This window comes from Mirounga leonina, unplaced genomic scaffold, assembly GCF_011800145.1.
Source record: "Mirounga leonina isolate KUSES-001 unplaced genomic scaffold, KU_Mleo_1.0 Mir_173, whole genome shotgun sequence".
Lineage (NCBI taxonomy): Eukaryota > Metazoa > Chordata > Mammalia > Carnivora > Phocidae > Mirounga > Mirounga leonina.
In genome coordinates, this window is record NW_023270447.1 from 60201198 (window position 1) to 60215646 (window position 14449).

The following is a 14449-nucleotide window of genomic DNA, read 5'->3' on the forward strand; positions in this document are numbered from 1 at the left end:
AATTACCTCTTCTCTCACTTCATGGCCCTAACCAGGATGCTGCTCAGATAGGAACTCGTTCCGCTCCTTGCTTCCTTACCCCCTGCCCAGGCCCACCAAGCTGATCTCTCCAGCATGCTATGGTTCCCTTTTCTGTTTGGTTCCCCCAAACATAAATCAAGCTCAGGTCTCTCTCATGTGAAAACAAACACAAACCCAGCCAAAAACTTTCCTGAACACGTACCCCTTTAGCTACCCATCTCTCTCTCTCTATCCCTTTGTGGCAAAACGTCTAGAAACAGCAACAGATATGCTGTCTCAACTCCCTCACCTCCCAGTCACTCCTCAATCTAATGTCATTGGGATTCACTCTTCTGAGACTACTGTTATGTCCCACCAACGGTGCACTATTTGTAGCCCCCCGAACATACTGGGCTGCACACGCTTACACGGGCGGTGTCGCTGCCCAAAATGTACCCCCCCACAGGCACACACTCCATTCCCCGATCCCCTTGTCTCTCTCTCTGCCAGGAAAATCCCTGTTTCCACTGCACAGCCTTCCCCAATGCCCCCAGCTGGGCTTGTCCTCTTCCTGCAGTGTTTCCACTGTACTTTGCTCAGCCCCCACGAAGTGGCTCAGTGCCCTCAGAGGCCTTGGAAGCAGAGCCAGGGGCCATAAACAACAGGAAATGGGGTGGGGTGATGGTAGCCGTGATGTCTGTATGTGTGTTTGTGGTAATTCTGCAGGTGGCCTGGGCAGAGCCTCTTGGTACACAGGGAAGAGAACCAGGGACTTCTGTCCAGAGACCAGTGTGCCAGTTTGGGGGCCTAGCCAGGGCGGAGGTGGCCTCTGACGTGTGGAATGACTGGTCAGACTGGCGGGGGTGTGGGACGCCTGACCTGCTTGCCCTGGCCTGGGGGGTAGCAGGGGAGGGTGGGGCAGGCTCAGGCGGACGGGCCCCAGCCTGCCAGCCCAGGGCTCCAGCACGCGAGGCAGCTTTAGGATCAGGTTGCAATAGGGTGTGTGAGTGCGTGAGAAGGAACCCGGGAAGGAGAGAGAAGTCGCACTGGAACCTGTCCCTCTTTTCTCCTGAGATCCTAGAGCTCAGTAGTGGGGAGACTTGTGACTCTAGGAGGGCACGTGATGAGGGCGGGTCTGACCCCTCTGCCTCTCATAGCAAGGCTCTGACCCCAGGGCCCACAGGCTGCCCTGTCCACAGACTGCCCAGCTAGGAAGGGCAACCCAGGACCCTCTGAAGGTATCTTTCAGCTCATTTAATGCCCAGTGGTGTGACTGAGGTGCAGTATAGACGGTGAATGTCCCCAACAACCTCAACCACTACCGAAGGTCCAGCACTTTAGCCTGTATCCAGGGACCAGCAGGAGAGGTTGACTGGGTCTTATCAGGGTGTGGGGAGTTCTTTTTTTTTTTTTTTTTTCCTAGGCAAAGAACTTTATTAACTTGTTTCCAACTTTATTCCCAGGCTTCTTCAGCTTAATTAGCTGCAAAGAATGAATTGTGTATAAGCAAAACCTGAAAAGAGCTGCAGTGTCCAAGGGGCTTGGGCTTAAAAATATTAGAGCTCTAGATTTTATCAGATCCATGAACAAAATTTTAAAAAGCAGTCATAATATAAAATAGCAGCTCCCAGTAACTTCTTCAAGTTTTATCTTCTTCAGAAGTTGACTCCATTCAGTTTGCTTCATTCTTGGAAGCTTCATCAAAATTCTCCACAAGATCTGGAACTTCATCATCATCCTCCTCCTCTCCGGTAGCAAGTAGTGCTTTTCCATCCACAGATTGTGTGGGCAGAGCTTCAGCCAGTCTTCTTCAACTAGTCAGACTGTCTGCACCAAGTTGGTTTAAGATCCTGGGTAGCATTTCTGTCAGCTGCTTTGTCTCAGCCTGGTCTGTGATGGTGAAAGTTCGCTGCCAGTGACGCCTGAACTTTGGGGTTGTTAGAGTGCATCACTGTTCCTTGGTTTGTGAACATATTCACTTCTTCAATACCAGAGATACTGTTTACGCCTAACTTCTTTAAGGAGAACTGAAGTTTTTTATCATCTGCTGTAGCCGTTCTATGAACCACCTTCTTCTTTTGGCGAGCAGTTCCTTTCCCACCAATGCGCACTTGTGCTTGCAGTTTGGCGAGTTTCTCCTGGTTCATGATAGTTTCTTTCATCTTGTTGGAACGGAAATGGGACTGCGCAGGGGAATAGGGTTGGCGCTCAGGGGGTCTCGGGCAGACCAGCTGAGATTAGGTGCACACACGCAGGGACGTAAGATGGCAGTTAGGGTGTGGGGAGTTCTTATATGTGAGCACCAGCAGACCCAGAGTAGGGTCTTCCTCCGAGTTCCCACCAACCCAACTGAAAAAGTGCCTCCAGATGGGGGTTTGCTGGAGTAGGGTAACACACACCTTCAGCTGTCCATATGGGCCTCTTTAGCCTTCTAGTTACTCACCCCAATAATAAGTGTGAGCACCTCAAGCACCCAGGGGACAAAGGGAAGGCAGAGCCCAGGAATGCATCCTGAGGACCAGGGGCCATAACACATCAGTCTGTTAGATTCAGCCATAGGTCTTGGCCCCCCCCAAAAGCAAGACTGTCATGCAGCAGAGTGAAAGCAAAACCCCACAGATCCACCATCCTCGAACCTGTTCTGGGAAGTGGTGAGCTGGACAAAGCAGAGGGACATGGGCTTTCTAGAATTTACCTGGTTTTGCTGGGGATCTTGCTGCAGCAAGATGTATACCATAAATAGTATACATCCATGCTTATGGTATACATCCGTGCAGGAAAGATGAGCACTTCCCAAATGCCTTGTCAAACTGACGTCTGCTTGCGTATTTCCCTTGCTGACCACCTGAATGGGTCCCCTGAGAGCGCAGCAGAGCAGGAGGAGAAAGGATGGTAAATCTATAGGGCAGGTGGACATTCGCCCAGGGAAAAGCGGCACAGAGGTAGAGAACACAAACAGCGGGTAGCAACCAGCAAGTCCTTTTCCAAGCATCGGCACGAAGCTCTGGCCTCCATACCCTGCGTGGGACGAGACAGAGTGGAGAAAGCAGCCCCATCCAACAGCTACTTGCCTCCTCAGTGCCAGCGCCTGTGCTGAGTGCTGGCGGGGAACCTAAAGGAAAATTAACCCTGGTCCTTCCCTTCAGGAGGAAATAGCAGACACAGGTAAATAAATGATCATCAAATCCATCTGCACATCGTGCGTTCTGTAATAGGTAGGGGTACAAAGGTCTTAGACCAATTTAGGGGTCCAGGAGAATCTTCGTGAAGGAGATGACAACAAAACTGAGCTGAGCCTTGAAAGACAAGTAAATGACCTGGGGGAGAATGTCGGGAAGGGTGTTCTGGGAGAAAGGTAGTGGAGGCAAAGGCAAAGAGAGGAGAATATATTCCCTTCAAGACAAGGTGAGGTATTGCTGAGGCCAGACAGTGAAGCAGCGCCCACCAGGGGCAGACAAGCTTAGCCTGGTCCCCCCTCCCGGTGAATCTGCCCTCTCGTCCCATCCAGGATATGGAGCCGTGTGTGAGGAAGGAAGGAGTGGGCAAGGGCATTCCAACTGGTGTAAATAAAGCAGTTGAGGTGCAAGCTCTGCATGGAGGGAAGAGGCCAGGACAGGGTGTGCATCAGCACCACCAGGGCTGGCCTGGTGCCCTGACGCTGTGCCAGGACCGATTTCAAGCCGGATCATCACTGGTCACTTCGGGCACTCAGTTCATGCTCTTTTCTGTTGGAACCCTGCAGTGGGTATCTGCATTCCTTCCACCTTCTTCTGTAAGCCCATCCTACCTGTCATTCCGTGCGGTCCTACTGAGCTGACCCCCACCACTGCAACTGCGCATGTCCCAGGCTGGCCAATCAGGGTACTTCACCCCTCAACCACAGTAATTGGCTCAACAATGGGCACCTGATCCAAGTGGGATGAATCAAATTCTTCTCTGAGGTCTAATATGTGGACACTGGGGGATAAGGGAGTCTCTCTTTTTCTCTGAGATCGTGAGTTGTTATGACCACGTAAGCCAAGAAGAGGGCTTGTACAGGGGAGCAGGGGTGGCTCAGTCAGTTAAGCGGCTGCCTTCGGCTCAGGTCATGATCCTGGGGTCCTGGGATCGAGTCCTGCGGCAGGCTCCTTGCTCAGTGGGGAGCCTGCTTTTCCCTCTCCCTCTGCCCCTCCCCCTATTCATGCGACCACTCTCTCTCTTTCTCTCTCTCTCTCTCTTTCGGGTGCATGTGCGCACACACACTCTCTCAAATAAATAAATCTTCAAAATGCTTTAAAAAAAAAGAACAGGGCTTGTACAAACTGCAGCCCATAGACCCGCTGCCCATTTCTATAAATAAAGTTTTATTAAAACACAGCCATGCTCATTCATTTACCTAATGTCTATGGCTGCTTTCATGCTTTGACAGCAGAGTCAAGCAGTTGCAGCAATAGTTTGTGGCCCGCAAAACCAAAATATCTACTAACTGGACCTTTAAGAAAAAATTGGCCCTCCCCAGGCCCCGAGTTGCTGGAGCCATCTTCATGGCTACATAGAGAAAACAGTCTACGGAACAGGCAAACCGAGATGAACACAGAGCCAAAACACTGGGGAAGAGAGACTGCTTGGGTCCTATAATCAGGTGGGCCTGAAGATAGTTCAGCCCCCGAACTTAAGTTACATAAACCAATACATTTTCTTTGTGTTTGAATTAGTTTGATATGGGTTTCTACCAATAGCAGCTGCTAACTAGAGGATACATTTTAAGCTGTTTAGTCTGGTTTATGAAGGCCCTGTGATCTGACTCCTGTCTACCTGCCTCAGACACCATCTCCTCTCTTCTCCCTTTCCCTAAGCGCTAGCCATTTCCAACTATTTAGAGTTTCTACAGGGGCGCCTGGGTGGCTCAGATGGTTAAGCGTCTGCCTTCGGCTCAGGTCATGATCCCAGGATCCCGGGATCGAATCCCGCATCGGGCTCCCTGCTCTGCGGGGAGCCTGCTTCTCCCTCTGCCTCTCTCTCTCTCTCTCTCTGTCTGTCATGAATAAATAAATAAAATCTTTAAAAAAAAAAAAAAAGTAAAAGTAGAGTTTCTACAACCTGCCAGACTCTTTAATGCCTCCATGATTTTATACTCTATTCCCTTTGCCTGGAATTCTCTTCCCTTTCTCATTCACAGGCTCAGTTTCTGCTCATTTTTCAACTGGACTCCAGCATCTCTACCTTCTAAAAGGGAGAGTCCTCCCTGAGCCACACGGGGCTGACGGAGGCCCCTCTGGTCTCTACGGTTCTCTGTGTACTCTGTCCTCATGGCACTCACTGCACGCTAGTGTCATTGCCTGGTTCCCCAGCAGGCTGCAGGGCACCCTGAGCACACGGCCGAGCACACGGCCAAGCACATGGCCGAGCACACGGCAGGTGTTCAGCAAATGCCTGCTGGCTAGAAGTGGGAGGAGCAGCTCAGGTGGCAGACTCTACAGTGTAGATCCTGCTGGGCCAGTCCAGGCCAAACTTCTGCTCTGCTGTGGAGGTCTGGGGGCTGCCTTCTTGGGGCTCCTCATGGACACTTGGATCTCCCTGCTTCCAGCAAGGTCTCTGTTGTTTCACAGCAAACCCCTCCCGAGTCTGAAATTCTACCAGCTACTGCCCCTCGGCCTGCCTAGGGACCGCGGCCACAGACAGCCTGGAGCCACATGCATGACATGTATGACAGGCAGGGAGGCCTACGCTGAAGGAGGAGAGGAAAGGCTGAGCCAGGGGCCCCCAAGGGGGCAGTGCCCGGGCTCCTGCTGACAGGGCTCCCACTGACTGTGCTGACAGCCTGTGCCTAGTGTGGACGAAGGAGGCACAGGCAGACAGGGGGAACTGTGAGCTGAGAAGCTGCTGAGAGGCAAGCACCCCTCCCCCTGTGAGAGCACGGATGATGGCCAGACTGTCTGCAGGGGCCATCTAACCCAGAGTTCAAGTCCCATGTGTCCTTGGTGCCCACCATCCATCTCGCCAACATGTGCTAAGCCCTAGCTGATCCCAGCCCCTGCACTTGTCACTGGGAACATGACAATCCACAGCTCAGAGTCCCTACCTTTGCAGATGATGGGTAAAGCAGCCAAGTACAGACAGAGGCAGCATGAAATATCTGATAAAGGCCACCATAATCACTACAGTAATGACAGCAGTTCACAGTTAGAGCCCTTATTATGTTCCAGACACTGCTCTGAGTGCTCTGTGCACAGGACCTGATTTCATCCTCACAACAACCTCATGGATTGGCACTACTCGAGCCCGTATTTTCACTGATCACACTGCCTTTGGGAACACACGAAAGCCACTTGCCCTTTGACTAGCACATTGTCGGGGATGGAGAGAGGACAGAGGTGGACTGCAGGGGGTCGAGGAAGGAGAGAAGTATGAAAGTGTTCAGGAGAGCTCAGACAATTTCTACAGAAACTTGGTGGCGAAGGAGAGGATGGAATCCAGTGGTGGCTGCAGGCTCAAAGCTGGGAGCAGGCAATGAGCATGTTTGTATTTGGGCTGGAAGGAGACAAGCAGAAAGGGGGGCAAGAGAGGGGCAGGCGGACAGGGGAACGAGGCCCAAGGAGGGAACGGGACAGGATCCAGAGTAGGAGGGGAGGGACACAGAGGCAGGATACCTTCTCCCGGGGAACAGGGGTGGGATGTGAAGATGGCTACTTTGACAGGTGTGGCTGGTGGGAGGGGAACCTGAGCAAATGCTCAGCAGACAGAATCTCTTCTCTGGGAAATACCTGGGCCTGGGGATCTGGGGGACTGTGGGTGTGAAGGTGGAGACTTCAGTAACTTACAAATGGTCTGGAATAGTCACTGTGATAGGTCCAAAGGAAACCTGCATAGGCCAAAGAGGGACAAGGAGTGTTGAGCAGTGCTGAGCACTCAGCAGAGGCGGGAGACCATGGGAGACCAGTGGGGCCAATGCATGTGTTGTGTTGTGTTCTCCATTAGCAGCTCAGCGGCCCAGAGGCAGAGGGCAGAGAAGTGGCTGCATGAACTCAATCATGGGCATTGCTGTATCAGGTTCGTTGACAGAATAGGAAAGTAATGGAACTCAGAGAAATGATGAGAGCACCAATGATGCCTAGGACCATGGAGCTGGGGGTGGTTTTCGCTTTGATGGTGAAGGAAGGCCAGGCCAGGAAGTGCAGCTGACCAAGAAAAACCCAAGAGTCCCCCTGTTTTCCTTCTAGTGCCACTGACCTAGGATCAGCACATTGTACAAAGGGGATCACCGATTTTACAAACAAACTTCTATCTTGCCAACTGGACAGTATCCCTTGGAGTCATTCTTTTTTTTTTGAAGATTTTATTTATTTATTTGACAGAGAGAGACACAGCAAGAGAGGGAACACAAGCAGGGGGAGTGGGAGAGGGAGAAGCAGGCTTCCCGCCCAGCAGGGAGCCCAATTCGGGGCTTGATCCCAGGACCCTGGGATCATGACCTGAGCTGAAGGCAGACGCTTAACAACTGACCCACCCAGGCACCCCTCCTTGGAGTCATTCTTGACTCATCTCTTTTTCTTGGCTGCCTCTCACCCAGTATATCAGCAAATCCTGTTAATCTCTGAATGTCCTGGAAATCTATCCACTTATCTCTCTCTCCACTGCTTCCATCCAGGGCTAAATCATCACTTCTTGACTACGCAGTGGTCAGCAACCAGCTTCCACTCCTGCCCCTCAATCCATTCTCTAGAAAGGCCAGAAGGATACTCCTCAATTAGCAACCATACCATGCCATTCCTCTGCTTAAGACCTTCCCAGTGCCCTCTGGATAAAACCAAACCACAGGTAACAAGGCCAAATCCTCACCTACATCTCATGCCATTTTAGGTCTTCTCCTTACTCACCCTCCTATACTGTATTGGCCTTCTGTCTGAGCTCTTGAATACAATATACTTTTTTCTGTGTCTGGAATTTTCCAAAACACTCTGGATCTTCCCAAAGCTGGCTCTTTGTTTTCATTCAGATCTGTTCATATGCCACCTCCTCAGAGAGGTCTTCTCTGACTCCTTTGTCTTAAGGGGGTTCCTCCTCCTGCCACTATCATTCAGCTTGCTTTTCTTCTTTCATTTAGCACTTATAAAATTATCTTGTTATTTGCTTATTCTCTCTCGTGTGTACCAGTTTATTATAATATGGAGAGTGCAAGCTCTATGGGACTAGGGATCTGCCTGTTTTGTTCACTACCATATCCCCCAGCACCTAGAAGTGTGCCTGGCATAGTAGGTGCTGAATAAACATGTGCTAAGTGAGATCAGAGGTCTGCCTTCCACCAAATCGACAAAGCCACCTGCATCTGCTCCACCACCTCCTCTGTCCTTCGTGATAAAGCTGAGGAAGTGTCCATTCTTCTATCAAAGATCAATCTCCCCACATGGGCAATGTCTTCCTATCTCAGTCACAGTAAAGGGTGAAGTCCTTGCAATGCAACAGATAATCTCCCAGAGCACCTCGAGTGTGGTCCTGCTGACACTCTGATCTGGGCCAAGGAAGGGGATTTTGGACTTCTGGCTTCCAGAACTGTGAGAAAATCAGTTGTTATAGCAGCTACAGGAAACTCACACAGGTACATTGTTTTCTGAGCTCCATAGAGAAATGAAATTCTCACAAGAAGGCTACAGCCATATGCAGCCATTTTCCCCCTCTGTGTAGGAATGAGACAGGACAGTGGGTGAGCAGAGGCTGTCTTGTCAGATAAGACGTTCTGCCCTCTGAGGAGAAGGCTGGGGAAGGCAGCCCAGGGGAGGGGCGCAAGGGCAGTTGCTGCTGACCACCATCTCCTCTGCATTCCACCACTGCTTACAGGCCCAGGAAGGACTGGAAATAAAAGACTGGAAAATAGGACTGTTTTAAGAGGGTTCAAGTTCCAAACGCCCAGACGCTTATACCCAACGGGTGGCCACCGAATCTTTATCTCAAATTCAGACCTCTATCCTGGGCCCAGGACTTATTATCCAACTGAGTCTGGAGCATCTTGGCCAAGATCTCTCACTGGTACCATGATCTTCCCCTAAACTTATGCCTCTTCCCTTCTTTTCAGCAAAGAGCACCCAAGTCCCAGACTGAGGGGAAGCCCATCGGGCTGCTCACTGCCTCTGGGGCCTGAGTGTGGCCCCGTTGCTTTTCTCTGCAGGGAAGCTGGAGGCTGTTCCAGCTGTGTTGGCCACAGAAGCCTGAGCCTCTGCACCCACACACCTCTTCACCACCCCAGATGGGCAAGGCATCAGTGAGGACTGCTCTTGGAATTTCCTCTGCAGGTCCCTCTGGGCACCAGCTGGGCATGCTGCTCCTATAGCAAAGTACCCCAGTTCTCTTCTTTAGTACAAGGCCTCCAGCATTGCTCTCGACTTTGGAGACTTCGGGTGAGGCTGCATAGGCAGAATTTTCTCTCTCCCAACACCAGACCAATTACCAAATGGGCAGGCTAGTGGTCGATGGGAAGCCTGCTTGTCGCCATCCTCCTGTCGAGATGCACAGGGAGGACAGTCCTACAATGAGGATTCCGGCCATGTAAAACACAGATGCTGCTACTCCCACTCCTTGCACCATTCTTCGCCTCTACACAGATGTCCTGGCCCCTGCAAACCAAAGAGGTCCTCCATCTGAGCAACAAGCAGAGGGGTGCCCTGAGAGACGGACTGTCTTATCATCATGTCTTATACTTACCACCACATCCCTAATACTTAGAAAAGCAACTAGCAGACTGTAGTTATCTATGAACAAATGAATGACCAGCCACAACAAATGGGCCCTGCACATGGGGCAGGGATCTGTCACAGCCACAAACGACTGAGCTGAAGCATTCAGTTTCCTCTTTCCACCCGTCCATCCTGAGCTCTCCTACGTCCTGCTGCACTCAGCTCTGCATGGCAGGCCGTCCAGCCAACCACCAGGAAGGAGGACCAGAGACCTGCTGTAGTCATTCTAGGTACTTTCCCAAGACATGGCATTGCTAATGCCTGTAGAATAAACGGTCCTGGAGACAAGCAGGCCCCAGCCCATCCTGTCCTTCCTTGGAAGATCTTTGGAAGCTTCCTATCATTGATATCATTGACTTAGGCTCAAATCCCTAATCTTACCTACTGGTACCTTATAAGGGCCTCTGTGACTTAATCTCTTATACCTGCCAGCCAAGACCCTCAGTTCTTTTCTTTTCTTTTCTTTTTTTTTTTTTAAGATTTTTACTTATTTAGGGGCACCTGGGTGGCTCAGTCATTAAGCATCTGCCTTCGGCTCAGGTCATGATCCCAGGGTCCTGGGATCCAGCCCCGTGTCGGGCTCCCTGCTGGGCAGGAAGCCTGCTTCTCCCTCTCCCACTCCCCCTGCTTGTGTTCCCTCTCTTGCTGTGTCTCTCTCTGTCAAATAAATAAATAAAATCTTAAAAAAAAAAAAGATTTTTATTTATTTATTCGTCAGCAAGAGAGAGAGCACAAAGAGGGGGAGTAGCAGGTAGAGGGAGAAGCAGGCTCCCCGCTGAGCAGGGAGCCAGATGCGGGGCTCGATCCCAGGAGCTGGGATCATGACCTGAGCCGAAGGCAGACGCTTAACGACTGAGCCACCCAGGCGCCCTGCAAGACCCTTCGTTCTGATGCTCGACTGGCTCTCCTCCCCTTATGTCCTCTGCTGCCTTTCTGATCTCTGCTGGCCTTGACTGTGGCCACAGACCGGCCCCCACATTTGGTGAAATCTAGCACCGCCTTCCTTAGCAGGCTCCTGTCCCCTCGACTTCAGTCTCATTCAAAAATAAAGTGCAGAAGAGAGACCCTAAAGCAGTTATCATCAGTCTCAACACATGGAGCACATTCCTTACTCACCAAGTAAGGAACAGGACAGATGAACTTCCTTCTAAACTAGAAACTGGTGAACTCCAAGGCGGGCCTGCCTTGACCTCCCCTCCTCGGGTGATCTTATTTTCTACCCTCCCTCACTTATTTACTCCTAAATCATACCCCAGACTGGGTCATTGCTAACAACTAAAGCCCTCTCTAATCCCAATCTCAAACTGGTTCTCCAGCCTCCACCTATTGAAGTATCTATAGCTCACCTACTCCTGGGGCTAAACTCCAATCCTTCAACCCACGAGATCTTCAAGCCACAGGTCCTATCATCTTTTTCCTGTCCTTCACCTCCTTCTGTTCGTACTGCAATTCTCACCCACCTGAAATTCCACATCAATCATAAAAATCACTTCCTTAATTCACCCTCAGCTTCTCTGCTCCTCTCTCATTCAGCTAAAACAGAACGGTGGTTAAATTCTACTTCCTACCTTCAGGGCACGTGCCTGAACAGATGAAGGACACGGGCCAGAGAAAGACGCACACTGGTTTGTCTCTAGCTCAGCCATTCTTCCATTCTCCTAGATGACTAGTCATACTCTCTCCTCACATCCCCGACACCTCCTCCCTCATCCTTACTGACCACAGATGGCCTTCCTTGCCATGGCACGGACAGAGCGGAGACAAAACACGATTTCCAGTACAGTACAATGATCACCTATATAACTACCACCTGGATTCAGCTACCGTGCATTTCTTTCTCTCTACAGAAACACACCTTGAAAGGGTGACCTGCACTTGCCATCTCTGAGCTCTCTCCTCCCATTTCTCCTGAATCCACTCTAATGACCCCTAAATTCATCATTCAAGGTCCCCAATTACTTTCATGTTGTTAAATCCAAGGGTCAATTCTTACTGACCTATCGGTAAAGTGACCACACACCATTCTGATTTTCCTGGGACAATCTTGGATTACGTGTCTTATCCTGGAGTGACTACTAAATGTCCTAGTTTGGGTGTGCCTGGGTGGCTCAGTTGGTTAAGTGTCTACCTCTTGATTTCAGCTCAGGTCTTGATCTCAGGGTCGTGAGGTGGAGCCCCAAGTCGGGCTCCGCACTGGGCATGGAGCCTGCTTGGAATTCTCTCCCTCCCTCTCCCTCTGCTCCTCCCCCTATCCCTCTCATAAAAAAAAAAAAAAAGTGTCCTAGTTTGGACAACAACTTATAGGAGCACCCTACCTGCAAGCAATATATTCCATAGTTAATTGTTCCTCTTAAAATACTTTCTTAATTTGGTTTCCAGAATACCATATTTTCCTGGTTTTCCTACTATCCCACTGGGCATGCTTCTGTTTCTTTCTCCTTTGCTGCTTCTTCCTTGTCTCCTGCAGCACTAAATGTTAGTTTGCCCTGGGCTCAGTCCTTGCTTTTCTTCTGCACCTACCTTCACTTCTTTGGCAGTCTCTTCCGCTTCCATAGCCTGGACCTCTCCCATGAATGCCAGGCTTGTATATTCCCTTGCCTCCTTGACACCTCCATTTGGATGCCTAAGAGCTCTCTCAAACTCTGCATCTTTAAACTCGAGTTCCTGATACGCCCCCTAAAACCTGCTCCTCTGGCAGTCCTTTCCCCAGCTTGGTAAAAGGCGCCTTCTTCATTCTTCTCGTGGCCCAGGCGAAACGCCTCCTCCCTCTCTCTCTCTCTCTCACAGCTACATTCAAGCTGCTGGCAAACCGGTCACCTCTACCTTCAGAATTTATCTCGACGCGACAATGTCTGACCACCTCCACTGCTTCCACTGTGGCCCACGCCACCACTGTGTCTCTGGAAGATGATTACAGTGGTCTCCTAGTTGGGACTCTCTGCCTGTCCACAGTCTGTTCACATCAAGGTAGCCACAGCGATCCTGTAAAACCTATGCTACTCCTCTGCTCAAACTCCTCCATCCTTCTAATGACCTACAACGTCCCCATGTTTCTTAACTTTCTGACTTCATTTCTTCTGATTTCCCACTCAGCAACAGATGCCCCTCTCCTGTTCTGGGATCCCACCCCAGAGCTTCTGTACCAGCTGCTTTCTTCCCTCCGGGAGCAGCATGGCCGCTCCCTAACTTCCCTCAGGGTTTTACCTAAACCTACGTGTCACCTGCCCCAGGAGGGCTTTCCCAGTCCCTCTATTTAAAAGTGCACAGAAATCAGTTGCTTTTCGGGTGCCTGGGTGGCTCAGTTGTTAAGCGTCTGCCTTCGGCTCAGGTCATGATCTCAGGGTCCTGGGATCGAGCCCAGCATCGGGCTCCCTGCTCGGCGGGAAGCCTGCTTCTCCCTTACCCACTCCCTCTGCTTGTGTTCCTTCTCTCACTGTGTCTCTCTCTGTCAAATAAAAATAAAATCTTAAAAAAAAAAAGAAATCAGTTGCTTTTCTATAACACTAACAATGTAACTGTAGAAAGAGAAATTAAGGAATGGATTCCATTTACAATAGCACCCAAAACCATAAGATACCTAGGAATAAACCTAACCAAAGAGGTAAAGGATCTATACTCTAGAAACTACAGAAATTGAGGAAGACACAAAAAGATGGAAAAATGTTCCATGTTCATGGATTGGAAGAATAAATATTGTTAAAATGTCTATGCTGCCCAGAGAAATCTACACTTTCAATGCCATCCCTATTAAAATGCCATTGGCATTTTTCTTTTCTTTTTTTTTTTTTAAGATTTATTTATTTGACAAAGAAAGACAGTGAGAGAGGGAACACAAGCAGCGGGGAGCGGGAGAGGGAGAAGCAGGCTTCCCGCTGAGCAGGGAGCCCGATGCGAGGCTCGATCCCAGGACCCTGGGATCATGACCTGAGCCGAAGGCAGACGCTTAACGACTGAGCCACCCAGGCGCCCCACCATTGGCATTTTTCAAAGAGCTGGAACAAACAATCCTAAAATTTGTATGGAATCAGAAAAGACCCCAAATCGCCAAGGGAATGTTGAAAAAGAAAAACAAATCTGGGGGCATCACGTTGCCTGACTTCATGCTATATTACAAAGCTGTGATCACCAACACAGCATGGTATTGGCACAAAAACAGACACACAGATCAATGGAACAGAATAGAGACTCCAGAAATGGACCCTCAACTCTATGGTCAACTAATCTTTGACAAATCAGGAAAAAATATCCAATGGAAAAAAGACAGTCTCTTCAACAAATGGTGCTGGGAAAATAGGACAGCTACATACAGAAGAATGAAACTGGACCATTGTCTTACATCATACATGAAGATAAACTCAAAATGGATGAAAAGACCTCAATGTGAGACAGGAATCCATCAAAATCCTAGAGGAGAACACAGGCAGTAACCTCTTCGACATCGGTCACAGCAACTTCTTTCAAGACACGTCTCCAAAGGCAAGGGAAACAAAAGCAAAAATGAACTTTGGGACTTCAAGATAAAAAGCTTCTGCATAGCAAAGGAAATAGTCGACAAAACTAAGAGACAACCCACGGAATGGGAGAAGATACTTACAAATGACAGTACAGGTAAAGGGCTGTTATCCAAGATCTAAAAGAACTTCTCAAACTCAACACCCAAAAAACAAATAATCCAGTCAAAAAAATGGGCAGGAGACATGAACAGACACTTCTCCAAAGAAGACATACAAATGGCTAACAGA

General features: G+C 49.8%; 1 protein-coding gene and 1 pseudogene across 9 annotated transcripts in view; both read right to left on the minus strand.

Moving 5' to 3' along the window:
* The window catches only part of ST3GAL3 (ST3 beta-galactoside alpha-2,3-sialyltransferase 3), a 183484-nt gene that overhangs the window by 32741 nt on the left and 136294 nt on the right, over positions 1-14449 (minus strand). The gene's annotated exons all lie outside the window — the stretch shown is intronic.
* LOC118019519 lies at positions 1565-2162 on the minus strand (annotated as a pseudogene).